Source organism: Schistocerca piceifrons, chromosome 6 (assembly GCF_021461385.2).
Source record: "Schistocerca piceifrons isolate TAMUIC-IGC-003096 chromosome 6, iqSchPice1.1, whole genome shotgun sequence".
Taxonomy (NCBI): domain Eukaryota; kingdom Metazoa; phylum Arthropoda; class Insecta; order Orthoptera; family Acrididae; genus Schistocerca; species Schistocerca piceifrons.
Genome location: NC_060143.1, coordinates 494,846,631 through 494,860,929, shown reverse-complemented (window position 1 = coordinate 494,860,929; position 14,299 = coordinate 494,846,631). Strand labels below are relative to the sequence as shown.

Sequence of the window (14,299 nt, the reverse complement as noted above, 5' to 3'; positions counted from 1 at the left end):
TTTTGTCATAATTCCAGGTCTTAGTATGCCGTTGTTGTGATCTTCAGTTCAGAGACAGGTTTGATGCAGCTCTCCATGCTACTCTATCCTGTGAAAGCTTCTTCATCTCCCAGTACCTACTGCAACCTACATTCTTCTGAATCTGCTTAGTGTATTTATCTCTTGGTCTCTCTCTACGATTTTTACCGCCCACGCTGCTCTCCAATACTAAATTTGTGATCCCTTGATGCCTCAGAACATGTCCTACCGACCGATCCCTTCTTCTAGTCAAGTTGTGCCACAAACTTCTCTTCTCCCCAGTCCTATTCAATTACTCCTCATTAGTTATGTGATCTACCCATCTAATCTTCAGCATTCTTCTGTAGCACCACATTTCGAAAGCTACTATTCTCTTCTTGTCCAAACTATTTATCGTCCATGTTTCACTTCCATACAAGACTACATTCCATACAAATATTTTCAGAAACGCCTTCCTGACTCTTAAATCTATACTCGATGGTAATAAATTTCTCTTCCTCAGAAACGCTTTCTTTGCCATTGCCAGTCTACATTTTATATCCCCTCTGCTTCGACCATCATCAGTTATTTTAGTCCCCAAATAGCAAAACTCCTTTACAACTTAAAGTGTCTCATTTCCTGATCTAATTCCCTCAGCATCACCCGACTTAATTCGACTACATTCCATTATCCTCGTTTTGCGTTTGTTGATGTTCATCTTATATCCTCCTTTGAAGACACTGTCCATTCCGTTGAACTGCTCTTCCAAGTCCTTTGCTGTCTCTGACAGAATTACAATGTCATCGGCGAACCTCAAAGTTTTTATTTCCTCTCCATGGATTTTAATACCTACTCCGAATTTTTCTTTTGTTTCCTTTACTCCTTGCTCCAAAAAAAAAGTGACCCATCTCTGTTCTTAGTCTAAAATATGATGCAGTACTATCGGAAAGTAATTTATTACCAGTCGTTGTGAAAAAAGAAGAAAAACAAACTTTACAAGAAATTTTAAAGAAAAATATTTGTATGTACATGAGCTGTGGAAACAGCCAGAAGCACTAACGTATTTGGACTGAAAAAAAAAAAAAAACGTATGAACAATCTCAAATCTCATAGAAGTATGCCATACATATTTTATCTTGAAGACATGATGTGTTCCGAGGTAAGAAATAAATTACCGTTAGACGCAAGAAATTTTTTAACGACGCAACGAAAAACATCGTCGCTGATGAGTTTGCTTTCTGTTAGAAAACATCCAGCGATAAAGTTGTTGGGAAAAATATAAACTTAATGTTGATAACATCTGAGACATCATTACTTTATGGTGTCACTTGTAAACGAGATTTACTTGCGAGATACTCGGACGACTTGAAAGCCACTGCCAGAGTTTTTGCTCTGACGACTCGCCTTAATACGACCGAGAATATTCCCTACCGCCCGAAGGTATTATGTTTGCAGACTCTTCGTCACTACAGCCATGAGTCAAACCACGGATATTCGCTATACAAAAGTGCCTATAGGTATTTTGGGGCCACTGTTTCCCTCGGAGTCGTGCCAAATATATTTATTCGCGTAAAAAAATTATCTTTTGGGGTGATAATATCGCATCCATCCACAAAACGTTTGTGTCCATCGCCACAATTTCTGGACGTAACATCGACGTCATGTAGAAAGGGAAGAATGGACGTATCAGAACCATCAGACTCAATACTGTATATTAATTAGGCACGGACGCTGCTGGAAATAGGATACTAAAAGGCCTGCGCACATCTTCTTTATTAAAACCGTCCATTTGAGTAAATGTACTTTGCACTTTACACCCATTTCGTGGTGAATGGTAGACAGCGTTCAGACCTGCAGCCTGTGAGGAAGTTACGATATCACTAACACGTTGCACGGTTCTTTCTGTGACTCTGCATGCCTATGCCGTCAATTTTTGTGCTTGGGCAAAGTAATGTCCCAAAATGGTTCAAATGGCTCTGAGCACTATGGGACTTAACATCTAAGGTCATCAGTCCCCTAGAACTTAGAACTACTTAAACCTAACTAACCTAAGGACATCATACACATCCATGACCGAGGCAGGATTCGAACCTGCGACCGTAGCGGTCGCGCGGTTCCAGACTGAAACGCCTAAAACCGGTCGTCCACAACGGCCGGCAGTAATGTCCCATCTAGCTTCTTCGTCACAAGCAAATTCGTTGAAAAACTTTAAATCATTAGTTACTACATATTTACGACGTTTTGTTATGTCCATTCGGTCCCGGCGTAGGCCAAGAGGACGTGGGATAACAATTACCACTCTAAATCAGACCGCATGCACGGGACGAAGAAAATGAAAGACATGGAAGTAGGGATTTGTGACGACTGACCAGAGACAGTAGCTGACGCGGCATCGATGCAGGACCAGGGCTGAAGCGCGGTGAGGTCGTCGCCGGTACTTCAGAGACGGCGCCCTTGACCCTCACACAACGCTTGTTTCAGATACTAAGACTTATGCTCACCACGTTTGTTTGGAATTGCTCTAGACGTTACAAAGCTAATTATGGAACCAGCAAACCAAGATTTACAGAGCTCGCAAACTACGAATCGGAAGAATATGGCTCTGTGCACTATGGGACTTAACATCTTTGGTCATCAGTCCCCTAGAACTTAGAACTACTTAAACCTAACTAACCTAAGGACATCACAGAACACCCAGTCATCACGAGGCAGAGAAAATCCCTGACCCCGCCGGGAATCGAACCCGGGACCCCGGGCGTGGGAAGCGAGAACGCTACCGCACGACCAAGAGCTGCGGACGGAAGAATATGAAAGTATATAATTGGTACGAACGATAATCACATTATAAGAAGTGTAGGGAGATGGTTGGTCTAAATGAAGTCGTTGTATGTAGAGGGTTTAATTTATAATACTGTATGTATAAATCCCACGAAATATGGCGTTGAACTGAAAACAACTAATACAACGTCACGTTTCGGAACTTCTGCGAGTGACGTAGAGAGCGTTCTTGCCTCATATCAGGTTTTATTGGTTATTTTGTGTTTCATGCGAGAGACTGGCTCCTTATCGTAAAATAACAGGGAGTGACGTCAGAAAACTCGTACAGCCTCGTCCGCTGTTTAATGCAGCAACGGGAGTAGAGTTGATTTGTTGTTTCTGTCTGCGAGAGTGTAGAGTTCAATGGAACTTCCTAAGAGTGGTTCAAATGGCTCTGAGCACTATGGGACTTAACTTCTGAGGTCATCAGTCCCCTAGAACTTAGAACTACTTAAACGTATCTAACCTAAAGACATCACACACGACCATGCCCGAGGCAGGATTCGAACCTGCGACCGTAGCAGTCGTGCGGTTCCAGACTGTAGCGCCTAGAACGGCACGGCCACTCTTGCCGGCCCCTAAGAGTGCCGCCAAGTCATTTTCATACTGAATGAGATTTTCACTCTGCAGCGGAGTGTACGCTGATATGAAACTTCCTGGCAGATTAAAACTGTGTGCCCGACTGAGACTCGAACTCAGGACCTTTGCCTTTCGCGGGCAAGTGCTCTACCATCTGAGCTACCCAAGCACGACTCACGCCCGGTCCTCACAGCCTTACTTCTGCCAGTATCTCGTCTCCTACCTTCCAAACTTTACAGAAGCTCTCCTGCGAACCTTCGCAGAGTTCGAGTCTCGGTCGGGCACACAGTTTTAATCTGCCAGGAAGTTTCATTTTCATACTGTTTACATCTACATAAATACTCCGGAAGCCGTCGTACGAAGCCTTCCCTACACAGTTCCACATGCTTATTCCATTTCTTATCGCTTTGCAATTTTACACCGAGATATTTAAAGCCGGCCGCCGTGACCGAGCGGTTCTAGGAATTACAGTCTGGAACCGCGCGACCGCTACGCTCGCAGGTTCGAATCCTGCCTTGGGCATGGATGTGTGTGATGTCCTTAGGTTAGTTAGGTTTAAGTAGTTCTAAGTTTTAGGCGACTGATGACCTTAGAAGTTACGTCGCATAGTGCTCAGAGCCATTTGAAACAGTCAAGTCATCTGGTACTAAATGGCTCTGAGCACTATGGGACTTAACATCTAAGGTCATCAGTCCCCTAAAACTTAGAACTACTTAAACCTAACTAACCTAAGGACATCACACACATCCATGCCCGAGGCAGGATTCGAACCTGCGACCGTAGTGGTCGCTCGGCTCCAGAGTGTAGCGCCTAGAACCGCACGGCCACTCCGGCCGGCACTTGACTGTTTCAACCAGGACACTACTAATGCTGTATCCGAACATTAGAGGTTTATTCTTCTCACTCATCCGAATTAAGTGGCATTTTCCCTTAGCCGTGATAGGCAGGCGCACTGCTTAACGACTAGAACTGTGTTGTAAAGTTATTACGATTCGGCAGGGATTTGATTAGTACGTAAACCGGTGCCCCGGACAGATAAACTCGGTGTAATTGTTGGACAGTAGTTGGCCGTTACTACGGCAGCGGCGGCGCGGCGGGTCGTCTGAATATTGCAGCAGAGGCGCGGCGTGGGGCTGGCAGGCGCTCCCACGGCGCACAGTGGACACAGCGCGACAGGGCTTTGCAATTAGGCGACCACTCGGCCGAGCGTGAGCGTGAGCGCGGCCGTGGCCGTCTCCGACTGCCTTCCTGTCTCACGGGAAACGAAAGGAAACCCGAGGCGCTGCCCAGCGACGGTCGACTCCTGTCCCAAAGCGAAACACTCTGTCCTGCAAACGGAGCGCACTGTACTCCCAGAGCTTTGTTTCCACACAATGGGCATTACGTGTAAACGTCACAATCATGTCTTACTAGGAGGGGTCGTGGCGTCCACGCTGTCATATGCCTTCCTCACACGGGACGTGTTTGTTATCGTGAAGCGCACAAGAGGCGGTTGCTTGCACGCTCAAAAATGAGCCGATACATCACACGGGACTTGGAGCTTATCTTTACTTTGACTGGAGTGCTTTCCAGACGATGCTGGCCGTTCTGCGTTGCAAACCACATTATTTTTTTACGAAAATGGACGCAGCTGAAATATAATCCATTGACATGATACAAGGCTGAAATGTCAAGTCAGTAAGCAAAATAGCTTTTAAAACTTCCATTATAGATGGTGCGACATAAATTTACAGCAGTCATCCACATAAGATAAAAGTTATTTCATTGTTCTCACTTGCTAGTAGAACACTAAGGTCATTCTTTCTAGACCACTTCTTCTATTCCGTAGCAGAGTTTTTAGAACATACTGAACTGCAGTCGAATCAGGCAGCCACGAAAACAAGTCTTGCTACTCATTGGTCGATGTTCTCTTGCATGTTCGCAAAATCTAACAAAGGCTTGCACTGGGGAGACTGGCATGAAGGACTGCATCAAATCACTCTCTGGCCTGATTAGTGATTGTGTCGTTTCCATTAATCATCTACTCCAACAACACGTCAACACATTACTTGGGAAGCTATCCTCTCCCATCCTCATGATGTGCTGGAGCTATATAATTAGTCACCCCAGCGCGCACGCATAGATGAATCGTTAAGTCTTTTACAGTGATCGAGTCACGTTCTCAACCGCACGCTCACTGCCTCTACGTGAGCCTAAGGCAGTAACTACCAGTGAGATATTAGTGTTCCAAGTGAACATGGGTAAATGTAAGGACGTGACAGACTGACAAATAGGGGTAACCGTGTTTGGCCGTGCCCATGGCCATACGGTGTATGAAGGTGCTGGATTTGCTGGTGTTTCGCGGCGGACTATTCAATATGTGTATAAGGGGCGATATTTGTGGCAAGGGAACACGAGGTCAGAATAGATGTCGGAGTAAGAGCCTGACTAAGATCAATCGCAGACGGCTTGTGAGAGAAAATCGCTTCCAAAGCCGACGGGAATTGCAGTAGACAGTGAATGAAGACCCATCCCAACATAGCAGCGGGAACTGCAAGCAGTGAACACTTGGAGTCTATCACCTCTCAAGAGGCCATTGCTCACAAAGGCACCCAAACCTGCGCTTCTCCGATGGGCTGAAAATCATCGAAATTCCGCAGCATCCTATAATCAAATGATGCACCGAAGGCCAAGTGAAACATTTCATCCTGAATGTGTGCAAGATCAGATGCGTGCCGAAGGTGAGGCCAGGATTTTTTGGGAGTGTTTTTCTTATGAATTGGACCCGCTCACTGAGGTGACAACAAACATGAACTACCGTGCTTATTTAAGCTTTCCGAATGATCAGGTGTTGCCTTTTAGCCAACATCTGCATGAGGAGTAAGCCACTGATATCCCTGTTTTTCAACATGACAACAGCAACGTTCATCGGCCTGAAAGAATATGTGACTGGTTTTCCCGATTGGCCTGCAAAATCAGCTCACTTGAATCCCACAGAAAATCTATGGGGCATGTTGGAACAGCCGCTAAAACTCCGACATCAGCATCCCCGCAGTTCGGTGGAATTGCGTGACCAAATACTCAGCAAGTGGCCGAACTTGGCTGCGACGTACCTTCACAACCTTGTGAACTTACTTCCTAGCCGAAACCAGGCGGTTATCGAGTATAGAGACGGAATCCACGGTAGTAAATGGTGCTTGTAATGATTTCTCTAGGGGTGATTGCTTTTTTGTCCGATGAGCTAAGATTGGTGTGTCTATAGATCATGTACCATTACTTCTGCTCCATTGTTTTCTTGCATTTTCAGATCCAGCGGTGTACTGTATGTCCTGTTCTATGATTTATTCTGTCCCATATAGAAGAGCCACTTTTGTTACCACATTGCGAAATTTGATTTAAGTGACTTTTTAAATTTGTTTAACATAGTTTCATTTTAATGGAGATTTTGGTAGTAAATAACCACAACAACCTGCAAAATGTTTTGTTTTTAATATTCTTCGTTTCAATCTTGAGGTCATCATCTGGTAGAACGCTTTTAAACATCCCTTCTAATTCGTTAAACGTTGTTTCATTCTTCTTTTCGAATGGGAAGACCCCCTAGTCTCTACCTCAGCTCCAGTAGCTGATATTGTTTCCTTGCTAAAGATATTGTAGTGGTCACAGAGTGCAGTATATGACAAGATTCACTGCCCTACCCCAGAACTGGAGAAATCTGGATTCAAAAGTTTGTTTTGGATCCTTGAGACAAACCATAGAACTAATAATTGTCTTCAACTGTCTAACGACGGTATCAGTGTAGTTGTAATTATTTATAATTTCGATGTACCACATCGTCAAACAACTAGACATAGTGCGAAGATCACGTGAAAGTAGGTATACAGGATATCGAATAAATAACGGTGCAGACTTCTGGAAGGTGTCCTTACGACCAAGAAGAGAAGAACAGTGTGGATGAACATATACTAAAAAATACTTTTCTTTCTGGGGTAGTTGTTTACTTGCGTAAAGATAGTTAAAATACAAATAATTTTCAAAGAAAATTATCAGAAGTAAAGTTACATGCGATTGCACCAAAGTTTTGTAACATCTGATGCACTTGTTGTTGCGTTCACTGTACATGCACATGTATGTCTTTAACGGTTCAGAACAAAATCGGAGAAACTGCATTTGTAGATGATGAAAATTTAGTCCTGGCCCCAGCGAGCGATGTGGTTTAGTGGTAAGACACTGGATTAGCGTTAGCGAGGACGAGGTTTCAAATCCCGGTCCAGATTTTTGCTTCTGATAATTACCCTGACTCATTTATTGTAATTTTTGGGCTGGTTACTGTGAAGAGAAACATCCTTCCTCATCCCTCCCGAATCCGAGCGTGTGATCCGTCTCCAGTGATCTTCGGGTCGACGGCACTGAACCCTTCCTTCCTTCCTCTCTCTCTCTCTCTCTCTCTCTCTCTCTCTCTCTCTCTCTCTCTTACTATTTGACTTACGCCTAGTTTAATAATTCGGCATCGTTCCGACATGCCTGCAGTCTTTAGTAACGGAATACGACTCCCATGTCGAGAAATCTTTCAGTCAGAAACACAAATTTTGATCTTGTACATAAAATTTGTCTATATCGTGAATGAAATTATGGAGTGTATCGAGTTGTTCAATATGTAATGAAATTGGTCCACTATTTCCATTACACCCTCCAGTTTGAAACGCTTTGACAGAAAGAATTCTGTTGTTTTCCTTGTCTCGTTATTCTGGTCAGTCAACATTTTCTGTACTCAGCGGGCACAGATCTTGAAATAGCATAGTTTTTCAGTAATGGCCACGATGCTGCCTTTACCAATGGATAACAGGCGATACAATTCATCTGTAGTTACCCGGCGTTCGTCTCGGATGCTCAGATCGACAGCCACTGCAGTCGCTGGCTAGCCGCTCCGCTCCGGTTGCATTAATCAACTGCATTCGGCCTTCACCTGTTTTACAGCGACGAACTAATCGTGTAATGGTACTGACGTCCACCGTAGCACCGCCGCACAACTTCTTTAGTCTTTCATGAACGCAAGGTCGTTTCACCTACTGCAGTGAAGAATTAAAATTAAAAAAGCTCTGTCTTGCACGTGCGTCAATATCGGCCATTTTCTAAAGCTATACACTGCATGCATATGTCGATGTACGAGTAACACTCTGTTACTGAAGTGGGCTGTAGAAGGTTTGCGGGAGTGCGCCAAATTCATGATAACTGCATTAAAATTTAATGAAAACATTGCTTTGTGACTATTCCTCGTAGTATTTTTACCACACATGTTTAGACTTGAAACAACCTGGTAGATTAAAACTGTGTGCTGTCCGGGAGTCGAATCCGAAGTCTTTGCCTTTTGCGGGCAAATGCTCTACCGAATGAGTTACCCAAGCATGAGTTACGGGCTGTTCACAGATTTACTTTCCCAAGTACCTCATCTCCAATCTCCCAAACTTGCTATAGTGTGTGGCAAATAGGTGGCCCGGAGAACAGAGACCTAGAGTACAAAGGAATATAGCAGGGGAAAGGAAATACGCCGCCCGAAGTGGCCGTGCGGTTAAAGGCGCTGCAGTCTGGAACCGCAAGACCGCTACGGTCGCAGGTTCGAATCCTGCCTCGGGCATGGATATTTGTGATGTCCTTAGGTTAGTTAGGTTTAACTAGTTCTAAGTTCTAGGGGACTAATGACCTCAGCAGTTGAGTCTCATAGTGCTCAGAGCCATTTTTTTTGAAAGGAAATACGGTACTAGCCTGAGTATAGCAGATATTGAAAGTGACCACCATTCACCTCTTGGCACTTTTGGCGAAAGTGCTGAAGGCAGATCGAAGATGGGCTGCTTGAATTGCTGCAGTCTCACGCGAAATGTTCAGCTGCTTTTCTTGAAGACTAAGGGGGTGCTGTGGTACACCTCAGACTTGATGACTCCTCACACAAAGTAATGTACACTGAAAAATCAGGTGATCTGTGTGGCCAGCTAGGGCCCCGACCAGATAGACTTGATAGTTGTGTAATTCGGCCAGCTGTATGGGCAGTTGCTCCATCCTGTTGGAAGCATAGGTATTTTCCTCCTCCTTAATGCTGCCACAAAAGGTTTCAAAGTGTTGGCAGTGTAACGCGCCAAACGTCCGGCACACTTTTATTTGCCGCACCCTGTAGAAGTTCTCCCACGTTACTTGCAGGTGTAGCGCTCCTGGAAGACGAGCTAATGGCAGGAGAATAGCGCTGAATGTATAGTGCGACAATCGGAAGAGTGCTTCCAGAATGAGATTTTTCACTCTGCAGCGGAGTGTGCGCTGATATGAAACTTCCTGGTAGATTAAAATGTGTGCTGGGCCGAGACTCGAACTCGGGACCTTTGCCTTTCGCGGGCAAGTGCTCTACCAACTGAGCTACCCAAGCACGATTCATGCCCCATCCTCACAGCTTCAATTTTGCCAGTACCTCATCTCCTACCTTCCAAACTTCACAGAAGCTCTCCTGCAGAGTGAAAATCTCTTTCTGGAAACATCCCCCAGGCTGTCGCTAAGCCATGTCTCCTCAATATCCTTTCGTCCACGACTGCTAGTTCTGCAAGGTTCGCAGGAGAGCTTCTGTGAAGTTTGGAAGGTAGGAGATGAGGTAGTGGCAGAATTGAACCTGTGAGGACGGGGCGTGAGTAATGCTTGGGTAGCTCAGTTGGTAGAGCACTTGCCCGCGATCAGTTGGTAGAGCACTTGCCCGCGAAATGTAAAGGTCCTGAGTTCGAGTCTCGGTCCGGAACACAGTTTCAATCTGCCAGGAAGTTTCGGTAGAGTGCTTGCCTGCGAAAGGCAGAGCTTCCGGTTTCGATTGCCGATTCGGAACACAGCTTTGTTCTGCGAGGGAGTTTCATATCAGCGCGCACTCCGGTGCAGACTGAAACATCCGTGCACCGTTGACGTTACCTGCCGCACAGTGTCCACTCTCAGCGCTAGCGGAAGCCGCGCCGCCGTCGCAGCCGGTGTCCGGCCGCAGTGTGGCCGCCGTCGCGTCGCCGAATTACCTCGCGGCGCCGACTGCCCAGTGTCCGTGCTGTGCTGTGGCGCAGTCCGGTCCCCGACCCGTTTTAATAATGCGCGCGCGCCGGCCAGAGGATCCATTAATCTGGGCCGTTCATTAAACACGCCGGCAGCTGCATCCCACACCGCGCAGCCCAGGCGTCGACTGCCCCTCCCCCCCCCCTCGCCAATCCGACCGCCGCCGGTCGCAGCCGGTGACACGACCGCACCAGCCGAGTTACCCTTGTTCACCGCGAACCTGGCAATGCCAGGTGTGAAACTCTTAGCCATATTACGGCTGTAAATGCGAAGTCAGTGTATCCATTCCCAGCTTTGGACCTCAGTGCGAACAAGAGGTGACCGAGACGTGTAACCAATAGCGCCCCATACCATCACGCCGGGTGATACGCCAGTATGGCGATGACGAATACACGCTTGCAAATTGCGTTCACTGCAATGTCGCCAAACACGGATGCGACCATCATGATGCTGTAAACAGAACCTGGATTCATCCGAAAAAATGACGTTTTGCCATTCGTGCACCCACGTTCGTCGTTGAGTACACAATCGCGGGTGCTCCTCTCTGTCATGCAGCGTCAAGGATAACCGCAGCCATGGTCTCCGAGCTGATAGTCCATGCTGCTGCAAACGTCGTCGAACTGTTCGTGCAGATGGTTGTTGTCTTGCAAACGCCCCCATCTGTTGCTCAGGGATCGAGACGTGGCTGCACGATCCGTTACAGACATACGGATAAGATGCCTGTCATCTCGACTGCTAGTGATACGAGGCCGTTGGGATCCAGCACGGCGTTCCGTATTACCCTCCTGAACCCACCGTTTCCATATTCTGCTAACAGTAATTGGATTTCGACCAACGCGAGCAGCAATGTCGCGATACGATAAACCGCAATCGCAATGGGCTACAATCCGACCATTATCAAAGTCGGAAACGTGATGGTACGCATTTCTCCTCCTTACACGAGGCATCACAACAACGTTTCACCAGGCAACGTCGGTCAATTGCTGTTTGTGTATGAGAAATTGGTTGGAAACTTTCCTCATGTCAGCACGTTGTAGGTGTCGCCACCGGCGCCAAGCTTGTGTGAATGCTCTCAATAGCTAATCATTTGTATATCACAGCATAGTCTTCCTGTCGGTTAAATTTCGCGTCTGTCGCACGTCATCTTCGTGGTGTAGCAATTTTAATGGCCAGTAGTGTAGTTTCGTGCCGGCCCTATCTGCCGGCCCTATCTGCCGGTAGCTCCGTCGCACGGCGCTGCTGTCAGTTGTTAAATCTGGCGGTTACGCTTCACACGTCCCAGGCGGTAGAGCAAAGAAGTGTGATTCGTAAACTATGGAACAAGATACGAACGGCCATCGAGATCTACAGGGAAATGCAGCCCACAGATGGGGAAAACTGTCTCCCTTTGAGAACGGTAAGGTGGTGGTGTCGTGAGTTCGACAAAGGCCGTGAAGTCTTTCATGGTAATGAGCGGTTGGGGGAGTCGTGTTCGTCGCTGACTGACGGCAAACTATCGAGCGTGTTGCAATGGTGAAAGCAGGTCGCCGTGTGCACATCACTGCCATTTCTCGGGAACTTGGCATGTCGTATGGGAGTGCTTACGACATCGTTCACAGGTCCTTAGGGTACCGGAAGGTTTCATACCGATGGGTGCCTAAGCAATTGGATGACATGATGAAAGGCAAGCGAATGACATGTTCACCTCATCATCTGGAACGGTACTCCAAGAACGGTGCTTTTTTCCTGGACCGCATTGTTACTGGCGTGGATACTGCATTTCACTTCGGACTCACAGAAGAAGAGCATGGCGTGGAAACTTTCAGGTTCGCCTGTGACAAAAAATATTCCGTTCAGCGCCATCTATAGGGAAAGTGGTGTTAACGGCTTTCTGGCATAGCCGTGGACCGCTCCTGCTGGATTTCATGCCACAAGGTGCAACCATCGATCTTCCTCTACACTGTCACGTTTGAGGGCTGCTTTCAGGCGAAGACAGCGAGAGATTCTCGATGTTGGCAGCATGATTCTGCTCCACGACAATTCGAGACCGCATGTGGCAATTGTAACTGCCGAAAAGCTCCGGGCATTTCGCTGAGAGATTCTGGACCACCCACCATACAGTCCAGACCTCGCCCCTAGTGATTTCCACGTTTTCAGACCGTTGGAGAAGTTCCCGGTACAGCAGCGATTCGCAAGTGACGGTGAAGCCAAGACAGCAGTACGGCTGTGGTTCCGTAGTCAGTCAGACGAATTCTATGGCAGGGGCATCTCAGATTTAATACTGCGATGGGACAAATATGTTAAGCGGTGTGGGGACTATGTGTAAATATAGTGTGACGTACGTACTGTAGGATGTATATTTGTCATTACCTGTATGTACGTTACTTCGGATAGTAAAAAAGTAGGGGCAAAGATTTTCTGATTTTCCCTCGTACACAACACTTGCGAGGGTGTTAGTCCTTCTCAGCATATTCACCATTCAATGCGCCAGGTTTTTCCGTGTGATGAATGGTAGGCGAAGACCTTGGTCGTAGACTTCTGCAAGTTCGCTGTTCAGGAAACGTTTAACCTCGAAGCCTTGTCATCGTCCTGGTATTTCCTGCTACGAAGGATTCTTCGTCCGAGAAAAGAGGAAGGAGTCGTTGAAGGTAAAATCTTCTAGGTTGTTAGGCCACGTCATGTCCCTCTTTAGTTTCTTCTACAAGTTCGACGTTTCGACCCAATCTCCTGGTATTTTCTTTAGGATCTCCTGGTGTTCACCGTTAGCTGAACAACGTCATATACCAGTATTTTTTCCTTTCGTGTGGTGTTATCAGACCGATCGCTCTTGCGACATGCCATGAAATAGTCTCGAGTTGAGGGTTAATCTGTCTGTCTTGCTGGCAGGTCAGCAGGAATCAACCCCTTAAAATGGGTGATTTTGTTTGGATAGCAATGCAGAATGTTTCATAGGATTTTTATGCACTCTGCTGGAAGACGTGTGCAGCATTCGGGGAATTCACCGTGCCCTGCATGTTTGCACACACCGCTCGGCCCATCCTGGAACGCTGTGGTCACATCCTCGACAGACGCCGGATCAATTGCATTCCTCCCTCCACCACATTTAACTTCACTGTTTTTCCGAATTTTGTAATCATTTCCTCCAGACCGCTAGCGGACATCGGACCAATGACTTCTTTCAAACCCGTGAGTCTCCAGAACTTCTGCAGGGCTACTGGTGCACATTCACCGTTTTTGTAAAAGAGCTGTGCAGTAGCGCCCGATCCTTCATTGAGACAGCCGTGGTGGGCGTCTCGGATGTAAACTGAGGAATACCTGTGTGCTGCGTCTCTGTTGCTGTGCATATTCTGATACTGACAGTACTGTGTATTGGTCAAATTGTCGTTACATTCATTTTTGTTCCATGACGTTTCCCCCTGCATCAATAATATGCTGTTCAAATGCGACATTATTCTGAGCAGTTTTTCTCTTACGAAGTTTTCAGAAGTGTAAAATTGTGCACTTCACAAAACGGAAGAAAAGTGATATCGTACAGTTACAATATCGATGAATCATAATCTGAATCTTCAACTCATGCAAATATCTGGGAATAAGAATTCGCAGGGCTAGGAATAAGAAATGAAACGATTATATAGGCCTAGTCGTACATAAAGCAAGTGGCAGACTTTTCATTAGTAGGAAGCTAGCAAAATGCCACCAGCATGTAAGTAAATAAACAAAAGGCTCTGAGCACTATGGGACTCAACTTCTGAGGTCATCAGCCCCATATAACATCGACATACCCGCAGCCGAGGGAAAATGTTGTGGACAGAACTGTACAGAATGTCAGTAGGTATGGTGAGAATTGCTGTCGGATCTTTTAGCATCCCCAATGCGGTCGGAT

At 46.4% G+C, this 14,299-nt stretch overlaps 1 protein-coding gene and 1 non-coding gene across 2 annotated transcripts in view; one reads left to right on the top strand and one right to left on the bottom strand.

The window, feature by feature from the left end:
- LOC124803420 overlaps nt 1-14,299 on the top strand; it is a 909,999-nt gene that overhangs the window by 843,838 nt on the left and 51,862 nt on the right. The gene's annotated exons all lie outside the window — the stretch shown is intronic.
- On the bottom strand, nt 9,708-9,782 carry Trnas-cga. The gene has a single exon. It is a non-coding gene; the product is annotated as a tRNA-Ser (tRNA).